Genomic DNA, 13434 nt, shown 5'->3' on the forward strand with positions numbered 1-13434 from the left:
ATTCTTTTTACTTGAATTTGTGATCATTTTTAAGGCGTTGGACCTTTAAAATGATCCTTTTTACTTGGTAAGAAACTGAAATGATAAACTTTCAAACCCTATTTTTTTGTGGACGAGCTTGACTAGGCGAGTTGATTTTAGCCTTAGTTTCACTTTAGTTATCAGTCAATCCAATTAAGAATGAGAAATCCCAAAGAGAAAACGTCCGATTGATTTTTTCGCTTCATTTTACTAAAAGATATTTTTTATTATTATATTATTATTTTACCTCTTTTTTGATTTCCAACATGGTTACGGCACGACCGAACGGTCGTAATTCATTTAAACCGAAATTAATGGATGATACAATTCAAATGATCGGTGGAAGTTTATTTTATTTTTTGATTAGGCGAGAAATGACTTAAACAAATGACTGAAGCACGTCAAAATGGGGTATAGAAAGCGAATGAAAACGAGAATAAAAATACATGGAACAAAATGTGGACCACCACGGGTACATAGAATGAATTGAAAAGCTCGGTTTGGGGTACTTACCAGTTAAAGACTGAAGAAAACGAAGAACGAACGATGAATGTCAAAGAACGGTTGAAAATCTTCGCGTAATTACTCACGAAAATGTTACGGAAACGTTACGGAAGCGCCTCGGCTTGGATTTTCTTCATGGAAACAATTTTCCTCAGCAATTTCAAGAGAATAAGAAGTGCCAAGAAGGCTGAACCCCTTCTCCCTTCATTCCTCCCCCTATTTATAGCAAAATAGGGGAGGAGCTTGCCACCCAGCTCGCCCAGGCGAGCAAGGTTGCTTCCTCCAGAAGCAACAACCTTCTGGAGGAAGAATCTGGAAGGCCCAAGTGGGCCTGATTGCTATTTGTAACCCTCTTTTTACTAAATGCACCCCCCTTTACCTTTTTTGGTAATTCTTTTTCCGTAACGTTACGAAACTTTACGAATTTCGTAACGATACTTATTTTCCTTCCGCAAGGTTACGAATCCTTATGGATTATGTATTTACTCTTTTTTAGCTTTCGAAGAAGTTACGAAAACTCACGGATTGCGAAAAACACCTCCTTTCAATTTTCGTCACATTACGGAATTTTCACGGATCGCGTAAGCCTGCTTCCTTTTGATTTTCGGCACGTCTCGGGACTTCACATATTGTGCAACAAAGGGTGCCAAGTATCTCGAAGCGGCCACTCAAAGGTTGTATATCATCAAATAATAATCCCCGGACGAAATTAGGGTATGACACATCCTCTGGTAATCGATTACCAGAGAGTAAATCTCTTGAAAAAGACTTTTTAACTTAAATTTCTTGGCCAAACCTTTTGCTACTTCAATTAGAAATTTCCTTCCTATTTAATATATCCTTCCTAAGACTCTAGAGACTGTCTTGATCATCCATCTTGAATATCTTTAATTTCTTTGTCTTGAATAAAGCTTTGAGAAACATGTGATCCTTTGGCATCATCAAAACATTCAGCTTGATCCTTTGTCTACAATCTCCCCCTTTTTGATGATGACAATCCCTGAAATCAAGACAAGCTATATACAAGATGATAGCATGTTCACACAACCCTTACTCCTCCTATCTTTTGGCATGTATGCCTAACTTTAATGATTTTAATTGATTTCTAACCCAAGTTCTAGGTTCTCTCCCCCTTTGGCAACATAAAAAAGAATTAAGCAAAACAATCAATATCTAAACAGACCCAAACATAAAACCAAAATAAATCCATACATTGTCATAACCAACCAAAGCAAAGTCGAGAAATATAATAGAAGTGCAAGATTACGATAACTAGAGCAACAAAAAGCCAAATACATGGCGATAAAACATAGAACAAATAATACTTAATCATAATAAATAAAAGAAAATAAGCTAAGATGATGATGGCAGCGGTGGTGGTGGATCAAAGCAAGTACGGATGAAGGAGACATCTTCTTCAACCTTGGTGATCCTTGATTCCATGGCATCGAACCGCATGCCAACTTGCAATTCCATGGCATCAAACTTGTCACCAACAAAAGTCTAAAGACCATCGAACTTGTCCAAAAGCCTTCAAAGAAGAGAGGAATTATCTTCAACTGGTAGGTTGCCTTCATCATCAGCGGGTTGAGCACCCTTTTTGACCCAAGAGCCATCATGCTCTTTGCGGTAACCAAGAGGCAATCACAGCAGCACCAAATAAAAAGGATCTCTTGATTGGAACATAAGGTTCAAAATCAAGAGGAATTTGAAAATGGCAAAGAAAGAGAGTGACAAGGTGTGGATATGGAAATGGAGCATTTAATCGCAATGCCTTATGCATGCGATATCTGACTAAGTGTGCCCAGTCAAGTTGACGCCCAGTATGAAAGGCCCACATGATAACAAGATCTTCCTCAGAAACCTGGGCAAGGTTGGAAGATCTTGGAAGCAAAATACGCACAATGAGATAATGAAGGATGCGGCTTTCAAAAGCCAATGAACCGGCAAGAAGACGTCCAGTCATATCCGCATGGTTGGTGCAAACCAACTGGCGGGCATCATGTGCAGAGAAATCAAATTTCCAATCGTCATTCATTGTACCTTCAAATGGTACACCATCACTGGACAATTGGGTTAAGTTATGGAAAAGGGATTGGTCAATGACCATTTTTATCCCAAAAACCTCAGAAATCAAAGTTCTTTCCTGAATTTCAAGGTTACAATAAAAAGCTTTAACCAATTCAGGATAAACAGGCAATTGTAATGACATGAAAGGTATGAGACCTAAGTTCTGAAATGCTTGAATGCAATCAAAACTTTCAGCAGAAAAGAATTCCATATCTATGAACTTAGGGTCGATAGTGGAACGAGATGAGAAAAGGTTTGAGTACCGTTTCTGCTGTTCTTCGGAAGAAAACAGTGTGGAAGAGGATAAGGAGGGTGGAATTGGTGCTGTGGATGCGCTGGTGGCTCCGGAATGATGAGCTCTCGAAGCCGAAGTGGAGGTGGATGAACCCTTACGTTTCTTTGATGATTCTGCCATATGATGGAGTTTTTGCAGATTGCAATCAGTGAAATCAAAAGAAAAATGAAAAAGAAGAAGATTGCAAGTTACAGGAGTCGATTTGATGAAGAAATGAGTAAGATATGAAGGTTTGAAGGTTTGGGAATGGAGGGACGTCGCAAGGAGGAAGAGGCTGCGCAGGGGTTTCTGAAAAACGTGGTATTTATAGACCAGGACGCATTGTAATTGATTACAAGTAATGGTAATCGATTACAGGTGGAGGCAGCCTACTGGTAATCGATTACATGAATACTGTAATCGATTACAGGCCATCTATTCTAGTGTAATCGATTACAGTATTCATTTAATCGATTACCAGAACAAAACAATAGCCTTTTCCTAAAAGAAAACTTATTTCTAAGTCTAAAAACTTATACTATCATAAGAGTTAATTATACCAACAAGAAAAGTAAAATAAATTAAACAGAAACAAGCGTCATACTTAATCAAAACACAATCAATCAATCATAAACTTTATCTATCCAAATCACTAAGGTCTAAAAGGCCTAATTCTCTTCTTATTGAAAAGAATATATCCTTTGGGAGAGGTTTTGTAAAGATATCAGCAAGCTGATTCTTTGTATCAACAAACTCTAGCAAACAATCTCCCTTTAGAACATGGTCTCTTAGAAAATGGTGCCTAATTTCTATATGTTTCGTTCTAGAATGTTGTATAGGGTTTTGGGATAGATTTATGGCACTAGTATTATCACACCTAATAGGTATGCGATCAAGAAGGATACCATAGTCAGATAATTGTTGCTTCATCCATAAAATCTGTGCACAACAACTGCCGGCAGAAATATATTCCGCTTCAGTAGTGGATAAAGGAACACTGTTTTGTTTCTTACTATGCCATGAGACAAGAGCAGATCCAATGAATTGACAAGTTCCACTTGTGCTTTTTCTATCAGTTTTAGATCTGGCAAAGTCAGAATCAGAATATCCTATTAAGTTACATGTTGAGTTCTTAGGATACCATAATCCTAAATTGATTGTACCTAATAGATATCTCATGATTCTCTTTACTGCACTCAAATGTGATTGTTTGGGGTTGGATTGAAACCTAGCACACATGCATACACTAAACATAATATCAGATCTACTAGCAGATAAATAGAGAAGAGATCCGATCATACCTTGATACTGTTTCATGTCTATAGATTGACCAGATTCATCTTTATCTAAGTAACAGCTAGTGCTCATCGGTGTAGCCATGTGTTTTGCACTTTCCATCCCAAATCTTTTGATCAATTCCTTGCAGTACTTGGCTTGATTAATGAATATACCTCCTTAAGTTTGCTTGATTTGTAATCCCAGGAAGTACTTTAGTTCTTCCATCATTGACATTTCAAATTCACTTTGCATATCAAGGGAAAACTCCTTGCACAATGAATCATTAGTGGGTCCAAAAATTATATCATCAACATATATTTGAACCAACAAAATATCATTATGCTTTCTCTTTATGAACAATGTGGTATCCACTTTTCCTCTAGAAAATTCTTTTTCTAGGAGAAAATTGCTTAAACGTTAATACCACGCCCTAGGGGCTTGTTTCAAACCATAAAGAGCCTTTTGCAATTTATAAGCATGAATTGGTTTATCCGGGATTTCAAAACCTGGGGGTTGTTCAACATATGCTTCTTCTTGAATTAAGCCATTTAGAAAAGCACTTTTAACATCCATTTAATAGAGCTTAAAATTCATTATGGATGCATATGCTAAGAGCATTCTAATGGCTTCTAATCTTGCAACTGGAGCATATGTTTCTTCATAGTCTATTCCCTCTTCTTGATTATACCCTTTTGCTACTAACCTAGCCTTATTTCTAATAATTATGCCATGTTCATCTAATTTATTTCTAAAAACCCATTTTGTTCCTATGACAGGATAATTTTTAGGTTTTTCTACTAGTTTCCACACATTGTTTCTTTCAAATTGATTCAGTTCTTCTTGCATGGCAATGATCCAGTTATCATCTACTATGGCTTCTTTTATATTTTTAGGTTCAATCATAGATACAAAAGCCATATTATTGCATAAATCTTTAAGAGAATGTCTAGTTGTTACCCCTTTTGAGATATCACCACTAATGTTTTCAAGGGGATGATCTCTTGAAGCTTTCCTGATGCAATCCTACCCCGCAAGGGCATTGGATAGAAAACTCCAAGTAGATTGGGCCAGAGATGCAAGAGAAGGCCCTAGGGTTCTTCTGAGCCTTAGGGTAGATTTCGGGTCCATGGGCTAAGTACGAGCCCACTTATCTTTGTAAATATTAGATTAAGGTTTCATTATTTTTGGGCCTTGTATTTAGGGCTCCATAATGTAGGTAGGGTACCCTAGAAATATAGGATTTTTCAGCCCTTGTATTTTAAGGCACCTAGACTAGTTTTTGTAATAGGGGTAGTTTTGTAATTTCACATGCACTAAGTGGATATTTGATGTGTGTGGTTGGAAATAAATTTAATTGAATTGGTAGAAGCCCAATCCAATTAAATTTTAGAGGGGGAGGTGAGCATTTGCTTACTACACCTCATTGCCACATCATATAGTCACACTTTGTGCATGTCCTTCATGCTTTTCATGCCTCATGACACCTAAGCACACTTAGTGGAGAATCTTGGAATTGATCTTGGATTAGTGGGCTGAACCATAACTAAAATTCATTAATCATAATTAGTGAAATTTTGGCTCCAAAGTTTGGCTCCACAAATTCAATTTCAAATTCAAGTGAAATTTGAATTTCCCTCCAATTTTGTGTGACACTGAGGCTATAAATAGAGGTCATGTGTGTGCATTTTTTTCAACTTTGATCATTTGAATATTAAACTTCAAATTTCAAAGCTCATTTGGAGCACAAAATTTCGTGATCTTCTCTCCCTCTCCCTTCATTCATCTCCTTCTTCCTCCAAGCTATTATCCATGGCCTTCTATGGTGGTGAGCTTCTTCTAGACTCATCTTCTCCTTGAAGTGGCGTCTCCTCTCTCTCTTCCTTCTCCATTTCGCTGCCATTCATCTTCCAGGGAGCAAACGAATCCATTGATGAAGAAGATCCTAGGCCTACAAGCTCCAATGGAGCCTACATCATCATTTCCATTCTTTTGGAAGTTCATCATTGGATTTGACTTCTTCTGGAGGATCTTCATTGTTTCCTTTATCATTTCCTTTAGAATCTTGTCCATGAATATGCATTTGTTCTAAAGAATCTGCAATATCATCTAGCATATTCTTTCTTGACAAGATAGCATTAGATTCATCAAAGGTAACATGAATGGATTCCTCAATATTCATAGTTCTTTTATTATATATCCTATATGCTTTGCTTTGTAATGAATATCCAAGAAAGATACTTTCATCAGATTTTGCATCAAATTTTCCTAGATTATCTTTACCATTATTGAGCACACGCGTCGCCCTCCCGCCGAAGGGTAGGTTGCGACATTTGGCGACTCCACTGGGGACTGTTTTTAGAGAGTTAGGCCATTTAATCTTGTGCAAAGTTTTGCCATGACTTACTCCTTTGTTGGTTTCCCTTCATTATGTTCTTGTATATATAACTCTTTGATGCTTTTAGTGCATTTTTTTTTATGCTTGAGGTAAATATTTATTCATTTGATGCACACAAACACCAACACTATTTGCACACACTGTGAGTTGAAAAAGGGCCTTATACCCGGGTTCATGGGAACATAAGGAGTGGAGGTGAATCTGTGATCATGCTAGGTCTCCGACTTGCTTGATTACAGTGAACCCTCATCTAGAGTTTTCCTCTTTGAAAATATATCGTTGCTAGTAGTCCTTACTGCTGCAATATGTTCTTCGAAGGGGATGATACCTCTAGAGACCTTCAAGAGAGATATGACCACCTTGGGAATTACCACTAAAAGCCTTGTTAGCTCCCTCCCATATAGGTCCCTTGAATAGGGGCACGGAGCGGACACGCTGCGTGCCATTTTACACACTCCCATGCATAATTATCACGTACCCTTTTGCTTATATTTTGTGAATATTGTCGTACTATGTACATCCCCGTATTGTACCTTTCGCATATGCATCATGTGCGGGTTCCGTCTTAATCCCCTCTCTTGGGCAAACCAACGGAGGGTCCGTGTCACCTTCTTAAATACATACGTTGGGCACTTTGCTACCCCAAGACGTTGTATCTAAGAAGGAGACAATTTCCCGGGCTCCCGTATTCATAAATTGCATCCGTGTCATATGCATTCCTTCGTGCATTCATCCATTCCACCCATGATAGATGTCGGAGTTTTGATTCGCACTAGATCTTGTTTCACTTTAGTAAAACATGGGATCAAGTCAAAAGCCTTCGCTTAAAAAGAGGTTTTATCAAGTCAAAATCAAGAGCTTAGAGGTCACCAGTTTACGAAAGTTGGGGCAATTAATGGGTCAACTTCAACGGCAAGCCTTCCGCAAAGCCTATGGTAAGCATTTGGGACCTAGCTAGGGTAGAAGTCTCCATGGAACCAATTGCATCCCTTGCCCAGTATTATGACCAGCCCCTAAGGTGCTTCACATTTGAGGACTTCCAGCTAGTGCCGACTGTGGAAGAGTTTGAAGAAATCCTGGGATGCCCACTGGGAGGAAGGAAGCCATATCTTTTCTTTGGGTTCTATCCCTCCACGACAAGAGTTGCCAAGGTAGTGAAAATCTCAGCACAAGAGTTGGACCGTGTAAAGCAAAACAGAAATGGAGTAGTCGGAGTACCAAGGAAGTGTTTGGAGGAAAGGGCAAAGGCCTTGGAAAATCAAGGCAAATGGGCTTTCTTTTATTGACATCTTGGCGCTTTTGATCTTTGGAGTTGTCCTCTTTCCGAATATGGAAGGGTTAGTGGACCTAGCAGTGATTGACGCTTTCCTCGCCTTTCATCATGGCAAGGAAAGCCCGGTCGTCGCCATTTTGGCCATGTATGACACGTTCGACCGGGGATGTGAAAAGAGTGGCGCAAGAATTGTTTGTTGTGCACTTGCTCTCTATGTGTGGCTGGTTTCACACCTTTTTCTCCAAGAAGGTAGGCCCGTCTATCCGCTACAAGGTCACCGCTCGTGCGTCGAAAAAGGAAAGGCGAATTGGGACCAACTCTTGGCTAGCATGGAGGGGCGTCTGTTAATTTGTTCCCTCGCTAGAAGGAAGGAAGAATCAGGATTCTATCTTCATGCGAAGGATGTCCAAATGTTCCCTTGATGGAACAAGGGGTTGTATTAATTATAATCCCATCCTCGCCATAAGACAGCTTGGCTACCCCATGAGAGGAGTGCCGTCAGACGAAAGCATCACGCCTTTCATCGCACGGGGTTTCAGTGACCCCAATGCGAGGGTACTCTAAGGAGTTCACAAGGCATGTGATGTGGTGTGAAGAAAGGATAGAGAGCTTAGGGGAAGCAGTAATGGGAGCATCGGCGGCTATCATAAGTGGCTGAGAGTCCGGACACAAGGATTGGATTGGCTCCCAAATCTAAAGACTATGAGAGATGATGAGGTTAAAGCTTCGGAAGAAAGTGATGAGGTACAAGCCCTAAAGGCAGAGCTTGAAAGAGCCCGGGTAGTCGAAGAGAAGTTCAAGTCCATAGCCATCAAAGTCTGAAAAGAGTATGATGAACCTAAGGGACGTCAATATGGCCACCACTGAAGCCTTGGAACGAGAAACCAAGAAGGCCTGAAAGGAAGAACACGACCAAAGCAAAGTTTTGAGGGGCTTTATAGGACAACAATAGTGAGCTCAAGCTCCGAAGAGGTGAAAGGAATCATCACGGGTCAAAGGCATGATCTTGAAGGACGAGCTAAAGGCTTGCCTTAGGTCGAAAAGAAATTTGTCCCAACAGTTAAGCGAGACTGAAGGGAATATGTGGGCCATCATCGATGAGTGCAAAGAGAAGCTAAATCTAGCGGCGACTCACGAGCAAAGGCTAGAGGATGAGTACGCCAAGATATCAGCAGAAAGGGAGGCAAGGGAAAAGGGTGATCGACTCTTTACACCAAGAGGCAACCATGTGGATGGATCGGTTTGCTCTTACCTTGAACGGGAGTCAAGAACTTCCCCGCTTGTTAGCCAAGGCCAAGGCGATGGCGGACACCTACTCCGCCCCCGAAGAGATTCATGGGCTTCTCGGCTATTGTCAGCATATGATAGACTTAATGGCCCACATAATTAGAAATCGCTAGGAAACTTGTATGGTCTCTCAGACTTTGACTAGATACGACTTTCTTTTTGAAATAAAATGAGTTGGTCCCATGTTTCTACTCCAAAAAGCTTGTGCAAATCAAATCACTCCTACATTTCATCTCTAGCATGCATTTTTCTTTCTTTACCCACTCCTCACGTTTGGTTTTTTAGGGAAAAACACCATAACTAAACGCGCCACAAGGCATCCCTATCGCACCAGATCCAAATCTAGAACGATGGGTGATCAAGAGGAGACACAGGAACAGATGAAAGCCGACATGTCGGCTCTGAAAGAACAAATGGCCTCCATGATGGAGGCCATGTTAGGAATGAGGCAGCTCATGGAGAAGAACGCGGCCACCGCTGCCGCTGTCAGTTCGGCTGCCGAAGTAGACCCAACTCTCTTGGCAACTGCGCACCATCCTCCCTCAAACATAGTAGGACGGGGAAGGGACACACTGGGGCACGATGGCAGCCCTCACCTAGGATACAACCGAACGGCTTACCCTTATGGATTGTCGCCCAACTACTCACCACCCGTCTTGCAAGACGATGCGGGCCATATTGCTTCTCCTGTCCTTGAAAGAGAGCCTCCTCAACAGCCCAAAGAAGTCCACAAAGACCCTCAAGACTATGCTCGAAGGGATGTCGAGTTCTATCCCCCGATCCCCGAAGGGCCGGCACCCAGCACGTTGCCTCAGCCCAACATCGCGACACAACCAATAGTTTTGTCCACGGAAGGACCGCCCCCAACAACCGAAGAAAAGAGGAAGCTTGATCTCCTCGAGGAAAGACTGAGAGCCGTGGAAGGATTTGGGGACTATCCGTTCGCAGACATGACGGATCTTTGCTTAGTACCCGACGTTGTTATCCCCCCGAAGTTCAAAGTGCCGAACTTCGACAAGTATACAGGGACGACTTGTCCCAAAAACCATCTCAAGATGTACTGTCGCAAGATGGGCGCACACTCTAAGGATGAGAAGCTATTAATACACTTCTTTCAAGATAGCTTGGCCGGAGCCGCGGTAGTGTGGTACACTAATTTGGAAGCTTCCCGTATCCGTACTTGGAAGGATCTGATTACTGCCTTCCTAAGGCAATATCAGTACAATTCCGATATGGCTCCCGACCGCACTCAACTGCAGAATATGTTCAAGAAAGAGGGCGAAACCTTTAAAGAATATGCGCAGCGGTGGAGAGATTTGGCGGCACAAGTAGCTCCTCCCATGGTTGAGAGAGAGATGATCACCATGATGGTAGACACTCTACCAGTGTTCTACTATGAGAAGCTAGTAGGTTACATGCCGTCCAGCTTTGCAGATCTAGTATTCGCCGGGGAAAGAATCGAGGTAGGATTGAAAAGAGGAAAGTTTGATTACGTTTCCTCCACGAGTGCGAATGCCAAAAGAATCGGGGCAACAGGGGCAAAAAGGAAGGAAGGAGATGCCCATGCCGTCTCTTCAACACCCGCGTGGGTCAAACCCCAGCAAACGCCTCATGGTACCCATCAGTACGCGCAACATCACCCGAGCTTCTCAGCTCATACCGGGAATGCCTCTAGTTCAACACCCGCGCAGCCTAAGGCACCCACCCAGAGGGAAGTTCCCCAAGTTCCAACTCCGAACACGACTCGCCCGGCCGGTAATTCCAACACGACTAGGAACTTCCCTCCGAGGCCATTTCAAGAATTCACCCCACTCCCAATGACGTACGAAGACCTCTTACCATCCCTCATCGCTAATTATTTGGCCGCGGTAACTCCTGGAAGGGTCCTCCAACCCCCTTTCCCAAAGTGGTATGACCCTAACGCAACTTGCAAGTACCATGGGGGTGTCCCGGGGCATTCCGTTGAAAAATGCTTGGCCCTTAAATACAAGGTCCAACATTTAATGGATGCTGGATAACTGACCTTCCAAGAGGATCGTCCCAATGTGAGAACCAACCCGCTCGCCAATCATGGAGGGGGAGCAATTAACGCCGTTGAGTCTGATAGAAAGCGCAAGTCTAAACCTTTAAGGGATGTGGCAACCCCTAGGAGGTTTATCTTTGAGGCCCTACAAAAGGGAGGTGTGATTCCCCATAGTGGGTGTAAGGAGGATTCCTGTTTGCTGCATTCCGGCGAGCTGCATGACATGGAGACGTGTTTGGGAGTAGAGGAATTGTTACAGCGGATGATAGATCAAGGTCGACTGGAAGTTCGCAGTGAAGGAAAAGAAGAGCAGCATATATGCATGCAGTCCACGGATGGGAGCAGTGTTGTGAAGCCCAAACCCTTGGTGATATACTTCACTAAGGGCACAGCTTCGCAAAAGCCCGGACACCCCTTAGCAGCTAAACCTGTTCCTTTCCCGTACCAAAGTAGCCATGCAGTCCCATGGAGATATGCACCTCCAAGGGGGGAGGAAGAAGAAGCCACTGACGTCAGCTCGTTGTCGGCTAAGGTGACAAATATCACGGGAACGAGTGGTGTGACCCGCAGCGGTCGTGTGTTCACGCCTCCGGACCTACCAGTCCAAACCACGAACGTCAAGGGAAAAGGAAAAGTGGTAGAGGAACAAGATGGCGAAGCACCCCACGCTTCGAATAAAGATATTCCGGCAAAAGGTCTTCCGGAGAAAAAGGATGGTAAAAAGGAGGTATCGCTAGAGGAAGCCAGCGAGTTCCTCCGTATAATTCAGCAGAGCGAATTCAAGGTTATCGAACAGCTCAACAAAACTCCGGCCAGGGTCTCGTTGTTGGAGTTACTCATGAGCTCTGAGCCTCATCGGGCTCTGCTAGTAAAAGTTCTGAACGAGGCCCATGTGGCCCAAGACATCTCGGTAGAAGGTTTCGAAGGGCTGGTCAATAATATCACTGCCAACAACTATCTCGCCTTCGCCGAAGAAGAAATCCCCGCCGAGGGGAGAGGGCATAATAAGGCTTTACACGTATCAGTCAAGTGTATAGACCATGTCGTAGCCAAAGTGCTCATCGATAATGGTTTTAGTTTAAACGTGATGCCTAAGAGCACTTTGGAGAAATTACCATTCAATGCCTCCCACTTAAAGCCGAGTTCAATGGTGGTTCGTGCCTTCGACGGCACCCGCCGAGAGGTTAGGGGAGAGATTGATCTCCCAGTACAGATAGGCCCTCACACCTGTCAAGTCACCTTCCAAATAATGGATATCAACCCCCCTACAGCTGTCTGTTGGGGCGCCTGTGGATCCACTCAGTGGGGGTTGTTCCCTCAACACTCCACCAAAAGTTGAAATTCGTATTGGAGGGGCATTTGGTCATCGTGTCAGGCGAGGAAGACATCTTGGTGAGCTGCCCATCCTCTATGCCTTATGTGGAGGCCGCAGAGGAGTCATTAGAAACCGCTTTCCAGTCTTTTGAGGTGGTCAGCATTTCCTCCGTGGACTCCTTCTCTGGGCAGCCTTGCCTGTCCAATGCAGCAGTAATGATGGCCGGAGTTATGTTGGGGAACGGTTATGAACCCGAAATGGGTTTAGGCAAAGACAACGGCGGCATAACTAGCCTGATAAATGCCAAAGGAAATCGTGGGAAGTATGGTTTAGGCTATAAGCCCACTCAGGCGGACATGAAAAGAAGCATCGCGGGAAGGAAGAGCAGTGGTCAAAGCTCGCGTTGGAGACAAGAAAGTGAAGGAAGCCTGCCCTGCCACATAAGTAGAAGCTTTATAAGCGCGGGTCTGGGAGACAAAGGTCAAGTGGTCGCGATATGTGAAGATGATGTTCCAAGTACATTGGATTTGGTACGACCATGCCTTCCTGATTTCCAGCTGGGAAATTGGCGAGTGGAGGAACGCCCCGGCATTTACACAACGAGCATAATGTAAACCTTTACGGTTTTAAAAGCTCTATAGTTGGGCCTAGGCTTTAGAGTTTTTCCTTTTGTTAAGGCTTCGTGTCTTTTGTTTTTGAATTTATAATACAAGGATCTTTCTTCATTTGTTCCTACGTCTCTACCCATTCTCATTCATTTGCATGTTTACTTCTTTTTCTGAAACGGCAGATCCGATGACGAGTCCCCCGAAGGTACTAATACCTGGGACCCGCCTATCGACTTCGAGCAAGAAATGAATCAAACGGAAGATGAAGGAAACGAGGATGTGGGACTTCCCCCAGAATTAGAGAGAATGGTCGCCCATGAGGACCAAGAAATGGGGCCTCATCAAGAAGAAACAAAACTAGTAGACTTAGGAATTGGCAGTGGAAA

The sequence above is a fragment of the Glycine soja genome, chromosome 7 (genome assembly GCF_004193775.1).
Source record: "Glycine soja cultivar W05 chromosome 7, ASM419377v2, whole genome shotgun sequence".
NCBI classification, from domain to species: Eukaryota; Viridiplantae; Streptophyta; class Magnoliopsida; order Fabales; family Fabaceae; genus Glycine; species Glycine soja.